The sequence below is a fragment of the Balaenoptera musculus genome, chromosome 7 (genome assembly GCF_009873245.2).
Source record: "Balaenoptera musculus isolate JJ_BM4_2016_0621 chromosome 7, mBalMus1.pri.v3, whole genome shotgun sequence".
NCBI classification, from domain to species: Eukaryota; Metazoa; Chordata; class Mammalia; order Artiodactyla; family Balaenopteridae; genus Balaenoptera; species Balaenoptera musculus.
The window spans coordinates 56,788,424-56,797,911 of record NC_045791.1 but is presented as its reverse complement, the minus strand read 5'-3'; the positions used below and the strand labels follow the sequence as shown (position 1 = coordinate 56,797,911).

The following is a 9,488-nucleotide window of genomic DNA, read 5'->3' as shown; positions in this document are numbered from 1 at the left end:
TAGATCCTTTAGCCCAGCAATTCTACTTCTAGAAATTCTTTTTTTTTTATTTCTAGTTTCTTTTAATAATAATTTTTTAAAGGCCAATAAGCAGCTACAGATACAATTAAAAAGTAGACAAGTGAAAAAAAAATAGATAAGAAACAGCAAAGACACATTCTTCACTCCACAATAACTACAGAGCTCTATCTGTGTTCCCCCACCAACATCCCATGGGAAGCCTAGCTCTCCGTGTGGTCAGGAGTACTCTCCATTATTGTGTGGGGAGACCAGAGAGCACTCAGGTGTGATTATGTCAGATCAAATGTGTACAGGCACTGCTGAAATCCAGGTCTATAGTTTTTGGCCCTAGACTTGAGTGGGGGTTGGTCACTCTTAACCTCTTCCAGGCTGTGCTGCATCCCATAGCCAAAGTAGATAGCAAACCCAATCAGCATCCAGACCCCAAATCGGGCCCAGGTGCCAGCTGTCATCTGCATCATAAGGTAAATATTCACAAAGATGCTCATTAGTGGGAGGAGAGGCAAAGCAGGTACCTTAAAGTGAAGTGAAGTGAAGTGGAGCTCGGTGGCTGTCTCCAGATGACTCCGGTGATCCTAGAAATGAGCATCAGGAGCAGCACAAATGCTGCAATCCACCCTGGGTCTCCAGAAAGCGGTGGAACGGACCACTGGGCCAGCAGCAGGCAAAGGACACCCAGCAGTAGAGCAAGCAGTGAGGAACAAACGTAGACAACTTGGCCAGAGAGTGGAGTGGGGATGGAGTTGAGTGGACAAAATAGTCCCTGTAGGGTCAGCTTCTCTGCTTCATGGATCTTCTCCTCCTGCAACTCCACTTCACCCTCCTCATTCCTCATCTCCTGGTCAGGCTGATACCTGAGGATGAGAACACAAATAGCCACCAGGGAGTAAGCAAGCAGGGTCCCAATTGACATGAGGTCCACCAGATCAGTAAGTTCAAAGAGGAATGTCATGAATCCTGCGATAATGCCAGAGACCACAGTGGCCACGATGAGGGTGTGTGTGCCGGTGTGGTTCCCGGCAAGGACACGAAATAGGAGGCCATCCTCTGCCATCGCGTAGATCACCCGAGGCATGGAGAACATAGAGCCCAGAGGCTGGTAGACAGAGCACAGAGGGATCCGACGGCTACAACATAGCGGGCAGGGGCCCATCCAGTACAAAGAAAGGCCTCAGGCAAGGGGCTCTCGGGTTGAAGCTGATAGTAAGGCATTAAGAGCGTGAGTGCCAAAGAGACACCAAAATAGGCCAAAAAGCAGACGAAGAGTGAAATCACAATGCCTGTGGGGATGGAACGCTGGGAATTCTGGGCCTCTTCCCCAGTGGTAGCAATACAGTCGAAACCAACAAATGCATAGAAACAGGTCGCTGCTCCAAGGAGAATCCCCTCAAAGCTGAAAGGCACAAACCCTCCAGAGCCCAGAGGGCCCAAGCTATAGGTGTCATTGAGTCCAGCCATGGCCAGTTTGTAGTCCTCTTCTGTGAGCTTCCAGTTGTGCAGATCTCCCGTAATGAAGCCAGAGATGATGACAAAACCGAGAACCAAAAGATTCACCACTGTGAACACTTTGGTAACCCGGGCCGACTTACTAGCACCCAGAGCCAGCAATCCACTGAGCAACAACACAAGGCCCATAGCAAAAAAGTCTGGATATTCTGCGAGGACATGGGGAATGTGCAGTGAGATGCTCCCCTGCAGGGTCTGAGAGATGTGGTTCCCAATCAGGTTGTCAAAAGCTGAGCTCCAGGCCCGGGCCACACTGGCTGTACCGATGACATAGGAGAGGATGAGTTTCCAGCCCAGAGTTCACCCACGGTGACGTGGCTGTAGAGATATGCAGAACCAGAATGGGGAACCCGAGCATCAAACTCCGCATAGCACAGCCCAGCCAACATAGAAGATAGGGCGGCCGCTAGAAAGCAGATCACAATGGATGGTCCTGCTTTATCTTTGGCCACCCACACCTAGGGCCACTAAGTCCAGAGTGGTCAGGCATCTGGCAAGGCGAGTCTCAGCCTTGCCTGTCTCCAGTGTACGTATGCATGCCAGCTTTTGACCAAATCTGCAAAGCGCCTGCCACAGCATTCTAGCTGGAATTGAAGAGGATGCTAGGAAGGATCAGGGAGCTGTTGCAAGCCCAGGGCGCAGAATGTCTCGGATAGGGTTCGGCGAAGCTGAGTTCAGCCGAGTTGGGTTGTGGCTGCCGAGTTCGGTTGCTCAGGCTTCAAAGCTGTTGCTTCTAGAAATTCTTTCTTACAGATGTATATTGATATACAAAGAAATGGCACATGTAAAAGGCTACAGGCTTTTTTGCATTGCTTGTAATTGTTAAAAGATCAGAAGCAACCTAAATAATGATGATGAAGAATGCTACATCCTTTCAATTGAATATAACACAGCCATTAAAAAGACTGTCATTCTTAACATATATGCATAATAGTGTATAGAATGAAATAATCTTTGTGCAAAAAAAAAAAAAAAAAGAGAGAGAGCGAGCGGAATATATCCTTATATTCACAAAAGACATCTGAGAAGCTAACCAAGAACTGGCAACAGTGGTTGCCTCTAAGGAGAGGAACTATGAGTCCTGAGAACAGGGTGGGAGAGAGACAATTTTCACTGTATGCCCTTTTGTAACTTTTGAATTTTGTATCATATGCATGTTACCCATTCAAAAAATAAACAAAATAATTAAAAAAGAGAAATATGTGACTAGTATAATAATTCATTTGTTCTGAGTTTGAGGATTTATTTACATTTAACACAAAATTATCTTTAATTTCGAAGTGTAGAATTAAGGCAATTTCAAAATTTTTTAGACTCTCCTTATACTTTCTATGTGGGCTATAATTATGGGTTATAATTAATATTTATAATATGAAAACACACCTCAAAACAATTTTAAAATATCACCCTATGTAAAGACCACAAGTTATTCTTTTCTCCTTCACCTTTAAAGTATAAGGTCCTTGAAGCCAGGGATCCTGTACTCTTTCACCTAGAAGGATAGAACGGGAAAAAACTACACTTAAAAAATTATTATTTTAATTATAAAAGTAATATGTGCCATGCATATTTCAAATTTGGTGGTTATGTTAGAATTGACCTTAAGCAAGTACCGATTTATACTTTCACCAACAGTGTATGAGAGTACACATTACAGAGCATATTTCAAGTAGACTATCTGAAGTGTTTTACTCCATCACCTCAGAGAAATAGTCATAAATAAATTTGGCTAAATAATTTAGACGGAAAATAAGAACAACTTACTGGTATATAGGTAGAATTCCTAAAGGAAGCGTAAGATCTCTGAAGTACTCTAAAATGAGTCATTTTGCAAAAGATTGAGAGTGAAATTTAAATAGCTTCAGTGTAGGAAAAAATGGAATAGATCATTCTAGAGTGAGGTTGTCTGTAATAGAAATTGATTTCCAAAACAGTAACCTACTTTTCAATAGAGCAAACAATATTTCTAAGGTAAAACAAAGCTAATTTGTGCATAATCATCTATTGTGGAGGGTTAAGGTTTTTTTTTTTTTTTTTTTTTTTTTTTTTTTTTTTTTTTTAGGGAACGCGCTATTTATTTATTATTTATTTTTGGCTGTGTTGGGTCTTCGTTTCTGTGCGAGAACTTTCTCTAGTTGTGGCGAGCGGGGGCCACTCTTCATCGCGGTGCGCGGGCCTCTAACTGTCGCGGCCTTTCTTGTTGCGGAGCACAAGCTCCAGACACGCAGGCTCAGTAGTTGTGGCTCACGGGCCTAGTTGCTCCGCGGCATGTGGGATCTTCCCAGACCAGGGCTCGAACCCATGTCCCCTGCATTAGCAGGCAGATTCTCAACCACTGCGCCACCAGGGAAGCCCGAGGGTTAAGGTTTGATGCTAGAAAAATTAATACTGGAGGTATTGAAATATGGCATCTGTAAAAACAACTGAATATAAAGAGAATAATTTAAATGTTATGAATAGTTATAAAAAATAATCTTCCAAATTCTTCCATCAAGTTTTGATCACCAGTTCCAATGTGAGTCATATGGGAGCCTAAGGCAAAGGAAAAATCAGTAGTACTGATCCCATCGTTAAAAAAATTTTTTGATATTTTGTTCATTATGGATTTTTTTGCACTGATTTTTTAAAAATATTGAATTTATATTGGTTACTGAGTTTTTTGACACCTCCCTATAGTTTGGACCTAAGGTAAATGTCTCACTCACTTCATCCTAGTTCCAGTTCTTTTGATCACCCAAATAATAAAATAATGCTAAAAGAAGAGAAACAAATAATTTAAAGCCTCTCTTAACCACCATTTTCTCAATATTCTATGGAGAGATATTAAAATGAGAAAAAATAGAATTGATGAAATTGCTAAATTTAAAAAAATTCTTACAAGTCAGCAATGTATATATATTTTATCCGTATTTTATATATGAAGAAATTGAGGCTCAAAGAAGTTAGTACTTTGGTTGTGACACACAAAGAACATGAAGCCCAACCAAGATTGAAACCCTCTATCTGTCTTTTATCAGAGCCCAAATTCTTTCCAATACACTGAGTTCTTTCTCAGGGAATTACTGACATTTGAATTAAGCCGTGAAAGAAGAGTAGGGATTTGCTAGGAGTAGAAAAAGAGATAAGACATTTCAGGCAGTTGGGGAAATTGTGGATAAAGCCTGGAAGTAATGTCCAGAGGCAGATTTACCAAGAAGCTAAGGAGGTTGATGTGTCATGACCCCTTGGAAGAAAATGTTAATAAAGCTTCTTGATAGGGACTCTAATGACGTGCTCCCCAAATTATATATTTTTGCAAAATTTGCCCAAGTAAGATATTTTAACTCCAACCAGTGAAGATTGCTGTGTCTTTCCTTTCTGGCTTTCCCTTCATCACACTTCCCCTTGTGTTAGGTGGCTTTGCAATTACTTAGGCAGTTTTGGGATCCAGCTTAGAGGTAGTTGATTTGGAGATATGCTATTTTAGGTTTAGTGGGATATATTTACGTGGTTGACAGCCACTCCTATGGTTATTGCTAAGCACCTCAGGGTAAGAATAACCTCTCAGCATACTTCAATTGCCTGTTCTGCCTGCTCACTTGGCATGGTGGTATGAAGGTGCAAGGCCAGAGGCTACCGCAAGATGAGTGGTACCTGGATGGTGGGAATAGGCTGTTAGTGGAGGAGAAACAAGGTTTGCAACATATGGAGCTAGAAGACAGTCTGTGGAAAATTCTTTCAATCATCAGATGAGTAAAATTATAAGTGGAAAATTGAGTTCTCATGAAGAGAGTATCCTTTTGGAAGCAAAAAATTTAAACTGAAGATTCAAAAAAGCTTCAAAATATCAAAAACTTTCTTATTAGCTTGGAATGTATACTAAAACTGCCAAAATCGTGAGGAAAAGAAAGCATTCATTAGAGCCGAGAAAATTTAGATGATTAAAATGACAACAGAAGAGATAAAGATTATGAGAATCAGGGCACTCCCAAAGAGGAAATGAAAAAGCAGGAGAAATAGAAAATAGTCAAGCAAAATACAATTTGTATAGTCAACAAAGTTTGGCAGCAGCTTCATGTTGATGACTTCATTGACCTTAATAAGGACAGTGGTCTTTTATTATGGCCCTAATGCAAAAAGTAATAATGTCATTCAGTACTTTAATTAAAGAAAATTTTTTCCTTCAAAATTGTGATTCCAATAATATTTATACAGAATCAAACAGAACATAAAACGGGCAAAAGAGATGTTTCTCAAAAAGATATTTTGAAAAAAAAAGTTTTAAATAGTCATACTCTTATGAGATTCTAGCTAGTTTATGCCAAGGCAAAAAAAGATCATAAACATTGTTTTGTTTGTAAATTATTTTCAACAAGACAGACATTACTTACACGGGATGGGTTTTCAGACTAAGCGAATATATCGAAAGCCCTCAAAAGCTGTGACTATTTTATGGAGCACAAGACAACTATCTTTTCTTAGATTACCCATGAATCAAAAAACAGCTGAGTAAGAACATTCCATATTATTTTGAAGAGCTGAAAAGAGTAGTTGAGGTTATTGCATTTTTAAGGGAACTTCAGAGGTCATGATGAAACAATAATCATGATTCAATTAACAGAAATTTAATGGGAATCCTAGAAATAATTGTTAAATTTAACTAATTTTTGCATGAGAACTTGGAAAAATGCCCAAAATAGGGGAAAAAGTAACAGTTTATGAAGAATGAATAGAAGTAATGGGAAAATATTTATATAATGGAAGGGTTAGCAGATAAATAAACCAGAAACCAAATACTACTCCATTAGTTGGCCATTATTGTGCTCTACTGCTGTTATCGAAAACTCTATGTATAGTTTTAAATTTTTTCACCGACTGAAAACCAGCCTGTGGCTTTATCCAACAGTGTAAAATAACTTTTGGAAATAGTAACCTGTGGTTGAAAACATTCATGGAGTATTGTCCAACAAAGGTGAGGAAAAGGGCTCCCAGCAACCTTTAAAGAATGTTAATAAGTGTGCAGGATATACACCACATGCAGCTCATTCCTTTAATCTGGTAAGAGAAAAAGCTGCTTCACAGTTGTTAACCACCTCGGCATTTTACAACAGTTATTTTCATTTCAGGTTCCTCTCAAAAATGGAGTATTTTACATAAACATATCAACATGGATTAAAAAAAAAGTCTAAGAGTAATATAATGGGTTATCCATTATAAAGCTGTTCAAGCTTTACAACATGGGTCAAGGATATTTTACAGACGCTAAAATATATTTTCAAAGATTTGGAAGAAAAACCCCAACACAGAAGAAAAACCAAAAAGCTTATTCAAAAAATTGACAACCTTGGGCTTCCCTGGTGGCGCAGTGGTTGAGAATCTGCCTGCCAATGCAGGGGACACGGGTTCGAGCCCTGGTCTGGGAAGATCCCACATGCCACGGAGCGACTAGGCCCGTGAGCCACAGTTGCTGAGCCTGCGCGTCTGGAGCCTGTGCTCCGCAACAAGAAAGGCCACGATAGTGAGAGGCCCGCGCACCGCTATGAAGAGTGGTCCCCACTTGCCACAACCAGAGAAAGCCCTCGCACAGAAAGGAAGACCCAACACAGCCATAAATAAATAAATAAATAAAATTAAAAAAAAAAAAAAAAAAAAATTGACAACCAGCAAATACATCATTATAACTGTAATACAGAAAGACACTTTGAAATGCTTCTATATTTAAGAAATTGCAATCACCTTATTTGAATTACATAAAGGGGACCATCTTTCTTAATCTTTAAATCTATAAAGAACTGAGAAAAAATTCAGATAAAAAAATTAATGGAATATGAAACAAAAGTGGAAAAGGTAAGCAATTAAATTAATAGAAATTGTTCTGACATCAAGAAGTATTTGCAACAAAAAGGTGTCAAATCATCACCAAAAGCAGGAATTCACTAAAGGAAGAGATACATTTCAAATAGAAGTGATGAATAGGCTCTTGGATTGTTTGATAATGCAATTAATGAGAGGAAGGAATCATATGAACACACTAGAAAATGATTTAAAACTCTTTTTGATTAGACACAAAATGATTACTTTGAAAAAAGTAATATAAAACTCATAATGTGCTATTACAACAAGGACATCAAGAATGAGTAATAACTGTTATTGATTCAAAGAATATTTTCAATTAATTACTGCACAAAGAAACATGAAACCCTGACATCTTACAATGCCTATATGAAAAAACTAACAGTCTGATAGCACTTTTCCCACACTTGACAGCCATTCTTAAAATTCACATATTGGGCTTCCCTGGTGGCGCAGCGGTTAAGAATCCGCCTGCCAATGCAGGGGACATGGGTTCGAGCCCTGGTCCGGGAAGATCCCACATGCTGTGGAGCAACTAAGCCCGTGAGCCACAACTACTGAGCCCTCATGCTGCAACTACTGAAGCCCACGTGCCTAGAGCCCGTTCTCTGCAACAAGAGAAGCCACTGCAATAAGAAGCACGCGTACCGCAACGAAAAGTAGCCCCCGTTCGCTGCAACTAGAGAAAGCCTGTGTGCAGCAACGAAGACCCAACACAGCCAAAAATAAATAAATAAATAAATTTATGTTTAAAAAAAGTACCAAAACCATGAAATACTTAGATATAAATCTAACAAAGATATGCAGGATCTATATGCTGAAAACTATAAAATAATGATGAAAGAAATCAAAGAAGATCTAAATAGATGGAGAGAAATACTCTGTCCTTGGATTGGAAGACTCAATATTGTTAATATGCCAATTTTCCTCAATATAATATATATATTCAATGCAATCCCAATAAAAATTACAGCAAATTTTTTTCTAGAAATTGATACATTTACTTAAAACTTCATATAGAACTAGGATAGCCAAAACAATTTTTAAAAAGATCAAAGTGGAGGACTCACACCACCTCATTTACTTACTGTAAAGGTAGAGTAGTCAAGATGGTGTGGTAAACGGCAAAAATATAGAAAGAAGAGGGAGCCCAGAAATAGACACACAAATATATAGTGAACTGATTCTTGACAGAGGTGCAAAGGCAATTCAATGGAAAAAAGATAATCTTTTTAACAGTTGGTGCTGAAACTGTTTGACATCTACATGCAAAGAAAATTTTAAAAATGAACTTCAACTCATACCTCACACCTTATATATAAAATTAACTCACAATGGATCATAGACCTAAAAGCAAAACCTTAAAGCATAAAACTTGTTGATGAAAACTTGGGAGAAAATTTTTGTGATCTTGGGTTAGACAAAGATTTCTTAGATATGATACTAAAGGCACAACCCATAAAAGAAAAAAAATGATAAATTCCCTTCATTAAAATTAAGAACTCATGCCTTTTGCAAGACACTTAAGAGAATGAATAGACAGGCCACAGACTGGGAGAAATATTTGAAAGTCACATATCTGAAAAGGAATACCCAGAATTTATAAAGAATGCTCAAAACTCATTAATAAAAAGACAATGTCATTTAAAGATGCGCAAATTTTTTGAACAGATAATTTCCTGAGTATGACCTATTTGGTGAATAAAGAGAAAACTGTACACCTGCTGTGTCCTCAAAGGTAGCACATGGAGATGGTGTGGGCCCTGAATACACTGTACAGGAAGTTGCCCTTTATCTTGGAGAGAAATATTGGGTCTGATTTCAGTATTGCCATAGCATTGGGACTTTCCTAGAACATATGTATATATAAAGAAAACTACTGCTTTTGAATATATAGTCTAAAGTGAAGTTCCTTTTACATTATAGCTAAAAAATATTCTTAAGCTTTTAAATTGTTCACAATTCAGCTGCATACAGAGTTGTACGGAATCTTATTTATATATACATATGTTATAGATGGAATAATTTGGCTTGAACAAGAAGTTTGGTTTAGTGTCTACTGTTTGGAAAATTTGCTCTTAAACTTTATAAGAAATAAATTGTATAGTTAGGATTTCCAGTTGTCTAAT

At 38.4% G+C, this 9,488-nt stretch overlaps 1 pseudogene; it reads right to left on the bottom strand.

The window, feature by feature from the left end:
• Window positions 1–295: 295 nt before the first annotated feature.
• LOC118898375 lies at window positions 296–2,106 on the bottom strand (annotated as a pseudogene).
• Between the last annotated feature and the right edge of the window lie 7,382 nt (window positions 2,107–9,488).